Source organism: Euprymna scolopes, chromosome 27 (genome assembly GCF_053919585.1).
Source record: "Euprymna scolopes isolate OS-2025 chromosome 27, ASM5391958v1, whole genome shotgun sequence".
Taxonomy (NCBI): domain Eukaryota; kingdom Metazoa; phylum Mollusca; class Cephalopoda; order Sepiida; family Sepiolidae; genus Euprymna; species Euprymna scolopes.
Window position 1 is genome coordinate 2,603,057 of NC_136508.1, and position 16,502 is coordinate 2,619,558.

A 16,502-nucleotide genomic window follows, 5' to 3' on the forward strand; every position below is an offset into this window, starting at 1 on the left:
AAATCCGTGCATTTGCGACATTTCTATGTAAAAACCGCCTTTTTTGCTTTACCGAACACTTCCTCCTTCGTTTTCATTCACCTAAAAAGCAGGGCTGTCCTGTATGTTCACACTCCTGCGAAAAAAAAAGAAAAGAAAAAGAAAACAATGAAAATATATTAGCAAAAAACTAAAAAAGAGAGAATTTCAGAAAAAAAAACTCGGTATCAAGTAAATAAATTTTGAGAAAATCAAAATAGATGAATAAAAGGAAACAAGTTAAAATAATAGAGGAACAGAAAACTAGAAGAATGTTTGGTTGAAAGAATAGAAACGCATTCGCTATGAATGTTATTCGCTAGTTTCTCTTTGCTTTGGTAACTTTTCAGACATGTGCTAATGCTGTATGAGAATTTACAAACGAAAGAGTGTATCCTTAATATTTTCACCCGTCTGCGTGACTATCAGCTATAACAGTATGAATCGTGTGTGAGTATGTTTCGGCATCTTTACGCAAGTACTGAAACATTAAAAACTATTATAAAAATAAAGATATCGACTATTTAAAGTTAATTCTAAATAGACTTGAAAAAAGACTTCGGCTTTCATCTCTATTCTGTGTTTAATGTATTAATGTCAAGGTAAATACGACTTTCTCTGGATGGTAAGCGAATCAAATGCACTTATTAGGAAACTAATTTAAATATTCGTTAATCAATGTGGAAGTACTCGCCACACCTTCAGTATTTTTAAATTTTCCTTGACGTTTTTAGTAGTTTTTCTATTGATTATTATTGTTATTATTATTATTATTATTATTATTATTATTATTATTAGTAGTAGTAGTAGTAGTATTAAAAACTCACTAAGAGTTTTTACGCTAGTAATCATCAAAGATTTCTAATAGACAATTACCAGTGTTGTTTCCATAGAGTCTATTCATATAATTGCCACCTCTTTAATTCTACGTTACCAATGATTTTGCTTTACTGCAACAGCTGTTTACCATTGATTACATGATCAAAACACCAATTGGATTTCTCTAGGGTGTTGTTGGCAATAAGCTCCTGCAAAATTTCTAGTACTTATCGCACCATTGTGGTTGGAGTCTTGCTATTGTCCATTCTTATTTGATTTTTCCATATTCCTTGAAGAGTCACAACTATTTTATGTGACTTCAGTGGAGGTTGATACATTTATTTCGAAAGGAGTAAAGGGAAACATGTGATTTCTGGAACTTTCAGTTTCCTATGGTTTAGCTGGTGGGACTGCTTCCGTTTTTCCTAATACTTGCGTAGTTAGCGTTCATAATTCGCTTATTAGGCGTTCTCACACAGGTCATCATCAGAGACTGCTCACTAACAACAATGTGTAGCGTTCCATGGAGTCTGTGTGACAACAAGTGTCAAACGTATTTGCAACAGCCGCTTACCATTGATTTCTCGCTGGTAATGACCGTTGGTTTTAATTAGAACATGGGTGACAATAAGCCTCCCTTATGTCCCAGTTTTTTTACACTTATTTATTTGAGGTCTGCTAGGTGCTCTCTTCACGTGTTCTTCAATCTTTATAGATCTTAGGTGTTGTGCTGCTACACTTTTGTGTTTCAGTTGTCTTGTCTTCGTGTGGTGTTCCTCTATCTGTCGTACTTAATTTCTGATGCAGGTTCTAGCTTAGTTGGATTAGTTTCCGCACTTGGGATTTCCTTAAGATTTCATTAATACTATGCGATGTATTTTCTCAGAATTGCCTTTGATTCCAATTTTTCTAGTATTTTTCAAAGGTGTTCGGGATTGTTCATTTCGTTCTGGAACGTTCCGTTTATTTGCTTCGCTAATGTGTCCCCTTGATGTTCACTCTACGGACGGGAGAAACGATGAAATCTTCGATCTATCATAACCTTGCTTAGTTGTGTTTAATCTTTTGTATCTGTAGTATTTTATGATTTCCGTTTTAAGTACTGCTACCAGTGTTTTGTATTTGTGTTCCGGAAGCAGTTGTTTGCATCGTTTCCATAAGTTATAGTGCCATCATCAATTAAAATTTCCGTATTAAATATATGTAAAAAAAACGATATCCACTAAAGTAGAACTTCTTCATACGATTGTGTCATACTTATTAGTTATTGATAATTGTTTAATACTTATTAGTTAAAAAAACATTTGCTTTTACTGATAATTGTGTTACACTTACACTTGCTTTTATCGATGATTGTGTTATACTAATGTTAAAACATTTACTTTAACTGATAATTGTGTCATACATATTAGTAAAGAAAACAATTGCTTTTACTGATAATTGTGTTATAATTATTTGTTAAAAACATTTGTTTTCACTTATAATTGTGTTATACTTATTCGTTAAAACATTTACTTTTACTGATATTCGTTTAATACTTATTCGTTAAAAAACACTTGCTTTGACTGATAATTGTATTATACCTATTAGTTAAAAACATTTGCTTTTACTGATAATTGTGTTACACGTATTAATTAAAAACATTTGCTTTTACCGATGATTATGTTATACTAATTAGTTAAACACATTTGCTATTACTGATAATTGTGTCATACTTATTAGTTAATAAAACTTTTTCTTTTACTGATATACTTATTTGTTTACTGTTATAATTATTTGTTTAAAACATTTGTTTTTACAGATAATTGCGTCATACTTATGTGTTAAAAACATTTTCTTTCACTGATAATTGTGTTATGCTTATTATTAAAAATACATTTGCTCTTACTGATAGTTGTGTAATAATAATTAGTTAAAAGGTATTTACTTTTACGGATAATTGTGTCATACTTATTAGTAAAAAACATTTGCTTTTACTAATAGTTGTGTTATACTTATTAGTTAAAACATTTGATTTACTTATAATTGTGTAAAGTATTCTGAAAAGTTTCCGGCGTATTATTTTAATGGGCATTACCATAAACATAAGATTGACAGAAGTATTTTTCCCGAAATTTCAGTTTCCTTAGAGTTAAGAATGTTGTTTTTGTTGTATTTTACCGGGTATGCACGTATTTATTTCGCATTTTCATTAAACATTTAAATGTCACTAAGCATGCACGTGTGCCTACCTGTTCAACGGCAACATTTTTATTTGTGTACACCCATATATATATATATATATATATATATATATATATATATATATATATATATATATATATATATATATAAAATAGAAATAAAAATGGTGGTTATTAAAAAATGAGAATCGATCCCCAGTGATTTCATGGTCAATCCTATGTCATTCGGACGTTCCAAACGGCTTTAGGCAGAGATGCAGTTATGCCTCGAGGAAAAAATAAGAATCCTGAAGTACTAACACAGTAATCTCCTAAACAAACGAGATGAACTGACGGCCAGATGTAGACATAAATGTAAATTTAAAATAACCAATAACTCTAGATCCGACGAACAGAGAATTCTATAATGGTAAAGACACCGAATCTAACACTAGATTAGTTACGATAAACCATCCCACCCCACCCCACTGGCAATTATAGTGTTGTCCGGTATATACTCGATAATAACTACTTTACGATTTGTTGTCCGAAATCTAAGTTAGGCATATATATATGTTTTTTTCCCCGAAGTACCTGGTTTATCCAAATTACTTATAAATAAATGAGATAGCCTTAAGAAAATAATTTTTCTCTGCAGATAATACATTAGTTATTAAACTGAGTTAAGTCAAAAAGACCAAATACTAAAACTAGATATTATTAGATTTGATACAAATCAACACTAAAATATAATTATTTTACTTATTTCTTTATGCGTGCATGAGAATAATTTTGTTGTACGGAGTGAATAAAAGTATATATTAACCGAAACTAGATACGTCCTATCGAATTGGGGGCGGCCAATATTACAATTTCCCACTTCTTAATCAATTAAGAATTGAAATATTAATTACAACGACCGCTATAATCACCAATAAAATTATTTACATGAAAATATATAAAATATTAAATACATAAGACTCAATTTTTTTTAAAATTCATAGTATTATATTACAAATACAATATTTAAATGAATTATAAGATAATATTTATTTCTAACTAATTTTTACATAATAACATACAGATAGTTTTAAAACTTTATATATAATATTCTTTTTATTTTTATTTTCTTACTTTTATTATTTTTTATTTATCTTTTAATAGACCTACTTTCCATGACTCAATTAACTATAGGACGCGTGTACAACATCCAGTTTATTTCCCTTATCTTTCTCAGAGTTTCTAGTCTAATATGACAGTTAACATTTGATCACTGTCTCCTCTTTTTTTTTCTTCCTCTTTTTTTCTTCTTTTTTCCATTACGCGCTGTTCTATTTCTTTCACTATATATCCGTATACTTTCGCCCCTTTCTTCCTAGGTTAGTAAACGCGTGTCAAGGCATTTACATGTCAGAACGTACATCTTAGAGGCGTGTGTGTGTGTATGTGGGTGTAGGTGTATGTGTATGTGTCGCGTGTGTGTGTGTGAGTGTGAGTGTGTGTGTGTGTGTGTATCTATGGTTACATCGAGCTGCCGCTTATAAGTGTCTAATCTAATATTTTTATTTGTTATTTTTAATTTTTAATTTTTATTTTTTTAAATCCCTACCACCCACTCTATTAAATGTATTAAGTGGATTGCTACTACCACCACCTCTGTTTTTTTGAGGGTCGAAGCCCGCTCTTTTCTTTTCTTTTTTTCAGTATCAAAAATGTAATTGTCTGATTTAGATGCTTGAAAATACCATAAGGTTGAAATAAATTATTGCATCGACAATTATGTAATTTCCGTGTTATATTTTTTATCTTATTGCTCTGTTTACCACATTGAGCTCTCATACCCGGATTTCCTCTGGATTTATTCCATTATAACACTATATATATATATATATATATATATATATATATATATATATATATATATATATATATATATATATATATAAAATATAACTCTTGGTTCGTTCGCAATTAATAGTCTAAAGAATCACTGGACGCATGGCTTCCACGTTTTGGTGTAATATGTTTACTATACCCATGTGCGATTTTATATATTTCTTTTTAATTATAACATTATACTTAATTTTTCTAAAATAATAGGTGGTTTTCTTTGTACTGATAGCCCATTTTTTTATTTAGGGACAATTATTTATTACCGCTTCCCGTCACGTGACCAGTGTTTCCAATTTAGCGGTTTTTCTGCTAGATCTGGAGATTTCGTTTGCAATCTAGCGGGGAATTCTAGAAAATCTGGAGATATTTGGCATCTACACACCCGCAATTTTAGATTAAAAATAAAGAAAATCGCTTGAAAATACTTTAAAACATAAAATAAACTCATTCATGTAAGTAAAAAAAGTAGCATTTATTGCCTTTGGTAACAATTATTTATTGATTATTTGTTTTGGTTTTCACCTTTTTTTTCAGCTAACCATTCTTAAATCTCGCTATAAAATCGATTTTTCCAAGTACATTTTAGGTGGAGGCATTCCAACCTCCGAAGTTTAGTTTAAAATACGATCTAAGCAACCTCGTTTAATTTAGAAGTATTTAGTCGAAAATTGTAAAAAGCAAGAGACAACAGCAAAAAAAAAATTATACAGTAGAATTTTATTATCTACCAACCTAAATACTTTTAACATGCTAAAACAAAGTTTTTTGTTGTGTCCTTTATTTTTCTAATTTCAAAATATATTGCACCATTATTGTGATGTTTAATTTGCAGTGTATTTCAATTTAACTTTTATTATAAAAAGTTTGAGTTCATGAATTGTTTCTTGCAAAAAAAAACCCTCTATGAAAACAGGTAAAACTAGCTGATAAAATATGTAAGCCTTCTGAGGAGCTAGCCGCTTCAATATAATTCCAGAAACATATAGTGAGAAAACACGGAACATTTTATATATTGAATATACTATATTTATAATTTTTTATGGCAGGAAGTTAAAATATGGAGTTTTTTTGGAGGGGGTGAATTGGCGATTTTTGAAAATTTCAGACGATAAAAGTTAAACATCTAGCGGTTTTCTGGAGATTTCTTTCTTCTGATCTCGCGGTTTTTTAAATCTCAGTTGCCAACACTGCATGTGATATCACTAAAGGGACATGTTGGTCTCACTACTACAGGCTTAATGTAAACAGAATGTGTTTAGAATATCGGTAAATTTTCAATGAATTTAATCACATGATTATTGATAATGTAACCATGTGATTGAAATTTAATTTAAATTAACCACACGTGGTCGCTTTCCTATCAACTATTCATCGAAAAATGGTAGGTACAGATAAAATGAATGCCGACGCTCAAAATGTATAAACATTTTGACTCCTCCTTTTACTTAAAAATTCACCAAAAATCAGGAAATTAACTAATTTTAATGAAAATTTCAGTATTTATCAAATAATGATCGCAGAATATGATGAACTAATTATTTCTATTCAGTGAAAATATTTTATTTTGTTTAAACAACAAATGCCTTTACTAAAGTTATGGTTTTCAGTAATAAATCAAAAATGCAATAATTTATTTTTGCTTTTTTTATATAAATAAAGCATCGTGATTTGTAACAATAAAAAATAATTTTTACAAGAACATTACAAAAAAAGCCGCTAAAGTCTGTATTAATGCATTCGATATAACTCGAAGAAAAATGAATTTCTCGCATACAATTCAGGAAATTAAAGATTCAATTAGATTCCTATTTCAGTCACCTAAATTATTTAGGGTGAAATGAGTTTAGGAATTTATAGCCAAACCTAAATATTGTTTTTGCTTTAAAAATAGCATTAATACAGTAAGTTTGGTAAAATTTGCATAGAATTCTCTGCTTTACGGTTGTTGTAAAAATGAAACGGAAATTCGAATTTCGTTCCCTTTTAAATTCGGTACATTTTTACATTACGTCCAACTCATCGTTCACATTCGACACGTCAACTTTTATAGCTTTTCGGGTATGCTGACAAGGTTAGGGGTGTCTATTCCGAAAGCCGTTCTTAACATGTGTATATTGGAGTGTTTATTCGTTGTAAACGTACCCGACAACCTATTAATGTCGACATTTCCAATGTGAATGGTAATAACAAAAAGATATCCCAAACTGACTTTTTCGTTTAAAAATGGAATTATTTCTCTTTCGTTATTATTTTTTTTTTGTTTAATATTTTGTGTTTTATATACATAAAGTACAATTGTTGAATGTTACTGTTTTAATTATATTCGTTTGTGGGGCACAATTAAAAAATTAAGAAAGATTAAAACGGAGCGATAATTAAGTTTCCGTTCCATTTTTACAACAACTGTAAAACAGCGCATACTCATCAAGTTTTATCGTAATTTATAAGCATAATGTTGAAACACTAAATCAACATTTTATTCATTTTTTTGCATAATTAATGATGGAAGTATTTTTCTGTTTATTTTCTGAACATCTGTTAAAAAAATAATTTGTACATTCTCTTGAAAAAAAGAATCAAACTTTTCTCTACTTTCACCTAACTATTTACAGTGTTCATGTAAAGCATTCATCTGTTCTTTTTATAATAAAAATTCCGTTTTGAAAGAGAAATGTTTACTGCCAAATTTCTTTTAAAAAAGTGCAAGTTTTCCTGCAAAAAAACTTTCACCTAACAATTTATGGAAAAAAATTGATCTTTTTTTGGGGAAAAATAATAATTTTATTGATTAACAAATTGAAAAAAATAATAAAAGTAAATAAACGAACAAAATGCAATTTTTCTTGAGGAATGTGTTCCATTTTAACAAACTGAGCCACAGCAACGCGTGGCCGGGTACAGCTAGTATATATATATATATATATATATATATATATATATACATATACATATATATTTATATATATATATATATATATAACTACTTCATTTTTTACTCACATAAAATTAATATACGAAAGTATATATTTATGCGTAAACTTTAAGTATTTACTTCAAAAGTGCTCAATACGTAGGTAGAGCTAGTTAGTAATTTATAAAATATATATGGCGATTAAGCTATACTGAATATATATATATATATATATATATATATATATATATATATATATATATATGGATAGATAGATAGATAAGTCACATGACTCATGATCACATATATGTCAAGCTGTTATTTTTATTGTGATCAATCATGGTTGATAACTTTAACAAAAAGCCATGAACAGGAAATGGCTGACCACGGGCGGGGAAATTAACATTTAGTGGCGGGAAGTGAAAGAGAATATTGAAAACATTGTACGGCAGGTTTCCAGTCATGCTGTAGTCGGTAGCAGCCTCTTTTATCATTCTGATATAATAATGAATGAAGTATGATGACGTCAGCAACGCAATGGTGACTACAACCCGTCACAACTCAATGGCATTTGGACACATTGTCCTTGGAAGAAAAGAACTTAAATACTGTAAAGTGATAGACAAAATGCGAAACAATAAAATTAAATATAGGTAAACTGATTATAAATAAGAAAAAAACAAAATCTTGTACGCTAAAGACACATATGGGCACGGATTCTTCCTAATTTACGGTTAAATAGCAAAGTTTTTTCAATGAATTATATCCAATAAAAGATTTAACTTAATATTTGATTTTTCGACGTTAATAGCCAGAATATTACGTCGATCAGAAGAAACAAGTTTTTCTGTACTCATAATAATATTATTTCCAGTCGGCTTAAATTTCTTGCCACCAGACTTCGAGAATGCGAGTTCAGTGAATGATTGCAAGTGAGAGATTGCGCAACCGGTACTTCACTAAAGAATTTTCAACCGGGCTTCATACAGAAAGTAGCCATTGTCTCCAGAGGCAAATAAAGCTTGAATACGACATGCATTCACCCATATATCCGCATATATATGTTTGTGGGTTCTGTACGCTTCTCTAAAAAAATCACTAAAGGTGAACAGTCCCGCCGTCGTCGCCACCGCCGTCGACTCCATGGCGATGTGTGAAGGCAACCGGTTCGTCGATTGAAGCATTCCTTGCGATGAAACACAAGAGAAAGGAGATGAGAAAGTGAACAAGTGAACTGAAAGGAAACGCAATAAATGAATAGTGCACGAAAAGTAATTAAAATGGCGAAACAAAAGAGACTGCGAGATGAAAGTGAGCCGAGCGTATATCAAAGCCGAACTACGGATGTAGAGTGACATAAGGATAACGAAGAAGGGGGCGGGCACCAACGCACAGGAAATAAAAAGGGGCAGGGCAGGCTACGGGGGAGATCCCGAGTAGAAAGCCAGAAAAACAATGATATAGGATCAGCGCAAGTTAACGGGCGATAAAATAGATATGCTAGCATAAATTCTCCCTAAAAAATGCTTCATTTTTTTTTATACAGTGCAGTATATATATATATATATATATATATATATATATATATATATATATATATATATATACTGTCTGTAGTGAAATGGAGCCAAAAATAGATGGTTACGTTCAACGCTACCATAACTAAGTTCTTTTCCTTTAATAATTACAAGAAATCTTCTCAACCGCTGATAGCTATAGCTAAAGATAAATTACCTGAAAATACTTCGTTCAAACTTAACGTTCACAGGAAACATGAGTCGGAAGAGATATATTTAGAGCATTGCCAAGGCGTCTGCGAAGAAGGTGGGATTTCTCTACCGTTCTAGAAAGTTACTTACGTTTGAAAGTATCCTGTACTTCTACAAGGACACCATTCACCCATGTATGGGGTACTGTTGTCACGTTTGGGCTGGTGCATCTGCTACTAGTCTTTCACTCCAGGGTTCAAAAGGTAGTCGCCAACCTAATAGGTTCTCAACTGCTATCTAAGCTCCAACCCCTGTCCCATCGACAATATGTTTCGTCCCTCTGCCTGTTTTACAAGTATAGTCGTGGTGGGTGCTCCGACGAACTCTCAAGCCTTTGTATTCATTTCGATGTAAATATCCCCGACAAAACCGACAAGCAGCAAAGTCCCACCCCTACGCAGTAGAGATCGCTAAATGTAAGAAAGCTTTCTACTCTTCTCAAGAACAGCTAGTCTTTGGAATTCCCTACTTTCCCAACTGTATTGACATGCAGAAATTCAAGACATCTTGCTGCTCAGCTCCCTACATAGTATCCCTGCAACTTATGTTCCTGATACTAGGCCCTACAAAAAAGTGCCAATGTGCATTGTTTGGATATATATATATATATATATATATATATATATATATATATATATATATATATATACTAGCAATGGTGCCCGGCGTTGGCCGGATGTGAGGTGTATGCTGAGGAAAAAAGAAAACCAACAAAAACGGTCAATTTTTAAAAACTTTGCCCCATATTATGACCCCTTAACATTTATTGTTTAGGGCTTAAATTAATTTATTAAGTTAGATCCATGTTCAAGTAACCTATATCTAAAATTTCAAGTGTTTAGACCCAAAATTGTCGGAGAAGTTTAGTAGAGTTCTCAAAGGTCAAATGGTTGAACTTTGACTCCTTAACAGACAAATTTCTGGCCGAAAATCGATCACATCGATTTTTCCAAATATCAGTACCTTGTATATCAAATTTCGAGTCTGTAGACTAAAAATTGACAGAGTTAGTGCGTAGAAAATGTACACAGAGAGACACACCGACAGACACACCGACACGTTCACTTTATATATATATATATATATGTATATATATATGTATATATATATATATATATATATATATATATATATATATATATATATATAGAGAGAGAGAGAGAGAGAGAGAGAGAGAGAGAGTTGTTTAACAAAAATATATACGTATACATAAATATATATGGGAACAATTTTGTGTTTACTATAAACTTTTTTCGCAAATATTAATCAAGTATAAATCATGTAGAATATCTGCATGAATATAATTACAGGTAATAGTTAACTAAAGATGATTATCCCATTAAAAAATCGAAGCAACTAATAGGGAATTAATTAAATGAATGTTTAAAAGAATATGCAAATTAGAGCGTTTGCTAGTGAATGCAATTCCACAACCAAGATATAAGTAAATTGTATTTTCTTTTTAAATAAACAGAAAAGAGGACATTTTTTCATTATTGCATTGCAAATAAAAGTCATTATATATTTTATTATAAAAAAAAAATCTTGTATATATTGTCATCTGGGGCTTTAAGTAGATCTAACCCCTGGAGTGAATGCGGTATTGTGGTGAATGCAACTAGTTATAGGGAATAGACAAGTGGACGACCCCCGACACCCATTCCCCCCACACCCTTTCTGGCCTCATGCCACATTTAAAAAGAATTACTTGCCTATTTTATATAATTTTAATTTTAAAATTTTGTAAAATCTGTGATTTTTCTTCTTAAATAAACACTTAAACAGAAAAGAGGGTTTTAATATGGACATAAAAGAAAACGGAAATAATAGGAGTGTAGATATAGATCTTCTTCTTGGCAGTACTTCGCAAACTAAGATTCTATTAAAAGGATTGTCCACGTCGACTGCAGGCACGCTTGTGTCTAACGAACCGAACATATAGGTAAGACATCCCTTCCTGATGGCTCGTGCCGATGGCGATGTGGAAAGAAGCGCTTTGTTTGGTGACGAAAGTGATAGGAAGAGGCAAAGAGATTACTAATTTCTGTGCATCAATTAACTATTTCAACATCCTTTTTCGAAACTATTTTTTTATTCGATGGTATCCTTATGAATGATAAGTAGGCTCAGCCATAAAATGAAAGAAAGATAAAGTGGGGTTTAAAAACGAGTTAAAATTTATTAAAATCCATTATTTTTGAGAACCTTTTTTCCAGAAAGATAAAAACCTGAATTTTATCATATGAAAAAGCAGAATATAAAACTTTTTTATTCTTAATAGAATTTAAAATTTAACATTTTCAAAAAAAAAGAAAAGACATCGTTTACCTCCATTTTGTATAAACGTAGTAAAATTATTATTGTTTGTCTAAATAAGATTTGCTATACGAATATGCAAAAACATTATAACATAAATACCTGAATTTCAAATAATTCCATAAATCAATATATAGATTTTGCGTGGCGTTATTAAAAAAATCCAAAATTTAACTTTAGTTTTAAAGAAACTACGGTAGCCTTTACAAGACAAAATAAATATATTTAGTCCTTTTTGTTTTGACAATTAGGTGAAAAAAATGGTTTAATTTTTTCATAAATGATACATCTCCTGCATCTAGTATCACGCGTCTTGATCCTGTTTTGCCATCAGGACCCAATGTTTCTGGATGATAGATGCAAGTCCCCAAACTTTACACTAAGTCAAGCAAAAGTCACAGCATCATCAGATAGTTGACAAACCAGTGATGTTCCTATTTACTTTCTTCCCCAGGAGGGCAGAGTTAGACACAAGCACGGTTTTTAATGTTGGGAAAATATTTAATGTTGGGGAAATCAGCATCCCCAAAATGAGGCACTCTGGATGAGAACAAACATAAAAATCACCCCAGTTTAGAAAAAATTCCCATTGAGCGCGCAAAGAATAGGTTAAGTATAGCATCAGAACAGATAAGACACTCTGATCTTAGCTCCAAAACCACAACAATGGATGACATTACGCCCCCTTCTTAATTCGTAATCACTCCTACCCTTAAAATATGTTTTAATGTAACCAAACAGGTAAATACGTTTATTTAAGAATTGAATAAAAATATAATTGCCAACGCCATTTATGGTGAAATTCCTTCCATATTATGTTATTTTCACTTTATATTTTCCCGTCACATTAATTTCTATCAAGCTTTTAATTTTCTAGTAAATACATGTAAATAAACATAAACTAAATCTGTTTTGTTTTCTGATATTTTTGTTTTACATCATTCTTTTATTTTCAAAATTTGAATGAATTTTCATTTTATGATTACAATCGTTTGGCCATTTGTAACCTAGGAACTATATACATGTTCCATAGACCATATAAAACTGTTTCTTCTTCGATAAACCATGTAAATTGTGTTTTCCCCGATTTTTTATCGCATAATTTTGGAAAAAAGACGTTCATTAGAATTTGTTGGCCGTTCAAATTGTGGCAGACTTGGACGTAATTTTGGAAAAGGGGGGGATAACAACTGTTGGTGAATGCAGAAGGTTTTAAGGCCGTATGATCCTCCGTAGATGAAGTAATATTACATAAAGAAATTATCGTATTTTTTGCAAAATACGCAGCTATTCTTCGATATTTTTCTTTTTTGATATCGATATTTCGATGGCACTTCCTCGAAAGTAGTATATTAGCAATTTTGGCCTACTCAAGGAAAATTCTTAATTCATTTTTCAAAATTTTAAAAGTAGTATTTTCGTAAACAAAAATGAAAAAAAAATTTTTTTTTCGCTAATTTGAAAGATAGTAATTATTATTAACATATTCAACAAATTTAACACTTTGAAATATAAATCCTGAAAAATTAAACACATTCAAAATTCGAATTTTCAACCTTAAAATCTGATATGTGCACAGTTATTTTTTGTTTTGTTTTATTTCCTGAATACAATATATTTTGTTCAGTTTTGGCTGTTCAGTTTTAGCACACACACACACACACACACACACACACACACACACATATATATATATATTTCAATTATAAAAATTAGACTATTATAAAATTGTTTCCTCGCTTAATAATCGGTGGAAATTTCCTATTAATTAGATAATTACTTGATTTTTCGTAGATTTTTAAAGAGAGACTCCATCAAACATATTTACTCTCTCCTTCCGTGTTGGCCATGCCTAATATTAAGGCTTTTCCGTATCAGCTAAAAAATATAATTAACCGCTATTCCTCTTTCTCTTTCACTTTATAATAGTCTTTAAAAGTTATGCCCGTTTAAATATTTAGTTTTATTATTAAAATTAACAATTAAATATTCTTTTTTTATTTACTTTTTAAAATAACAGAAAGCCACAAAATTTGAAAAAAAAATATAATTATCCGAAAAAGAGACTCAAAAGAAGAAAATACTATATTACATCTTTTAATTTATTTTTAAAAGTTTTCTAAAATATTTTTAGATTTAAATTAAATACTCTATCCAAATTCGTTGCATCCTAAATCTAGTTTATAAAACTCACTATGTATGTGTCCTATATGTGTATCTATCTATATTTTTTAAATGTATCCCATCTGAGGCACAAAGTATTTTGAGACGGGTTTAATGATGGCATTTTTTGTGGATTATTATTTTCGGATTTTATTTATGATAAACTAGCTGCAAAATTGTCAAGATTAAATTAATAGAACTTGGCACACGTGACTAAACATGCCATTTTACGCATGCGCAAATATATACATTTATGCGTTAAAGTCTGTTCATTTTTACTAATTCTTATCAATCTGACGATAGCTCAAACGGTAACAACTAAGATTGGAGCGCTATATGTTTTGGCTTCGATTCCTGCTTATTGCACATATATTTTAAATTTACTATATATTAGGTACACTATAATAAATTATAATCGATAGAGAATCAATATTACAATAAAAAATGAAATTTACATAAATCAAAACATCATATTTAAGCGTTTTTTTACGACTGGGTAACCACGGGAAGCCAGCTTGTACATAAATAAAATCAGTCTCTATTTTATTGAATATTTTATTGAATATTTTAGGGAATATTTTTATTACGTTATGTAGAGAGATATGGCGATTCATAATTCCACAAATAGAATGCATTAAAGAAAGAAAGTTGTCAAAAATCAGTTATACATTTTTTTATTAACAGATATCTTTACGGGTTTGTTTTAGAAACACTTGATCTACGATTACATGATAATACTATTAGATGTTTATAGATATCTGCTTCTTTTTTAATCACAGACTGATTACGTTATTATTTTTGAGTTGGCTACACTCTAAATAATAATATTATTATTATTATTATTATTATTATTATTATTATTATTACTTACTTACTTACTTACTTACTTACTCGCGAAGAGTATACACACAGGCCATTGTCAAAGATTGTTCTTTGAGAACAACTTGTGATTTTCCCTAGAGTCTGAGTGACAACAAGTCTCCCCATATTTCCAGTACTCTCTAACTATTTCTACAACCTTTGCAAATTAATTGTTGTTATCGCAACAACCGCTTACCATTGATTTCTCGTTAGTCTTCACTGGAATCTGGGTGGCAATAAGCCTCCCCAAAGTCCCAGTCTTCTTTGCACATCTCCAATAGAGCTCTGGCTAGTGCTTTCTCTCCTATGTCTTCCCCTCCTCCTTATGGTGACACGCACATGAAAAAAGTTGGGCGAGGTTTCTTCATTTGTACAGTTTAAGTTTTCATGAAAACATTTTTTCCTGTTATTTCCACAGTCTTAAATACAGACCAGTCCTCTTTCTCCGTCTTTCCTTTTCACATAGTCGGTCAGTATCATCCTTCAAGTTTAATGCATTGTGCATCGTCTTTAGTTTCCTGGTCTACTGGTCGAGATTTCTTAGTTTTTCTTGGTTCAGTTTATAAAAGGCGCAGAGCATCTTATCAATGACACTACCCACGTGTTTACTCCTTTAATTATATTTCAACTATTTAATTTGGTTTCGAGGAGTTTTCTTGTTCTTCTGATGTATTCTTTTCTAATTATCTCGTTCATTTCCGTTGCTTTGATGACGTCTGCTTCCAGCACTCCCAGGTATTTGTAGCTATCATGTTCGCCTAGTGCTCTCATTTCTGTTTGGTTTGGTAGTACGATACTTTCTGTTGCTTCCAGTTTTCCCCTTTTCATGTTGAGCATGCGCACTTTTTCATGCCGAATTCCATTTGGATGTCCTGGTTAAAATTCTAACCGTCTTTGTTTTTGCAAACAGTTTCAGGTGGTAGTAGTAATAATAATAATAATAATAATAATAATAACAATAATAATAATAATAAATTATCTGTTTTGAGGTCTATTCCATATTTCAGAAAAATCTAAGAAATTATATCACTGAGGCTATGGAACAAAGAAAGATTTTTATATAAACGTGGCAAACTGTTTTTTTTTCTATATAACCGTATGGAATAATTATTTGAATATGTAGTTTGTTCAAATTCACTTTTAAAATGTATATTTACACTAAATATCTGGATATAATATGATGTTTTATGTCCAGTCTTTTACAAAGTAAATTTATGTGAAATAAACATTATAATAAAATAGTGAGATGAAAATTAATTCGTAAAAAGGTTTCCTAGATTATATTTATGACAAGTGTTCATCGATTGGCTGCGTTTTTGGTCTGGCAAAACATTTAAGAGAGTTTTACTAATATATCATCTGCAACTCATATACGTGTCTGTGTTTAACCGGACACTGCATTGAATTTAATATAATTAATCTATTATTGATCTTATGTCATAATCTACACGCAGTTATACACATACGCATATACTAGCTCAAATAATAGTTTCTAATAACGAACTACCTTTAATTGACTGAATCATATGAAATCATGAATGATTAAGGAATTGAAACATAAAATATAGGTCAGATGTAGCAAACACATTC

The 16,502-nt window shown here is 30.6% G+C and overlaps 1 protein-coding gene across 2 annotated transcripts in view; it reads right to left on the minus strand.

Moving 5' to 3' along the window:
- The window catches only part of LOC145248787 (kin of IRRE-like protein 1), a 2,909,730-nt gene that overhangs the window by 2,264,896 nt on the left and 628,332 nt on the right, over positions 1–16,502 (minus strand). For both annotated transcript variants that reach the window (XM_080110422.1, XM_080110421.1), the window contains exon 2: positions 1–115. This exon is cut by the window's left edge and continues 835 nt beyond it. The gene's annotated coding sequence lies outside the window, so the exon portion shown is untranslated. The remainder of the gene's footprint in view (positions 116–16,502) is intronic.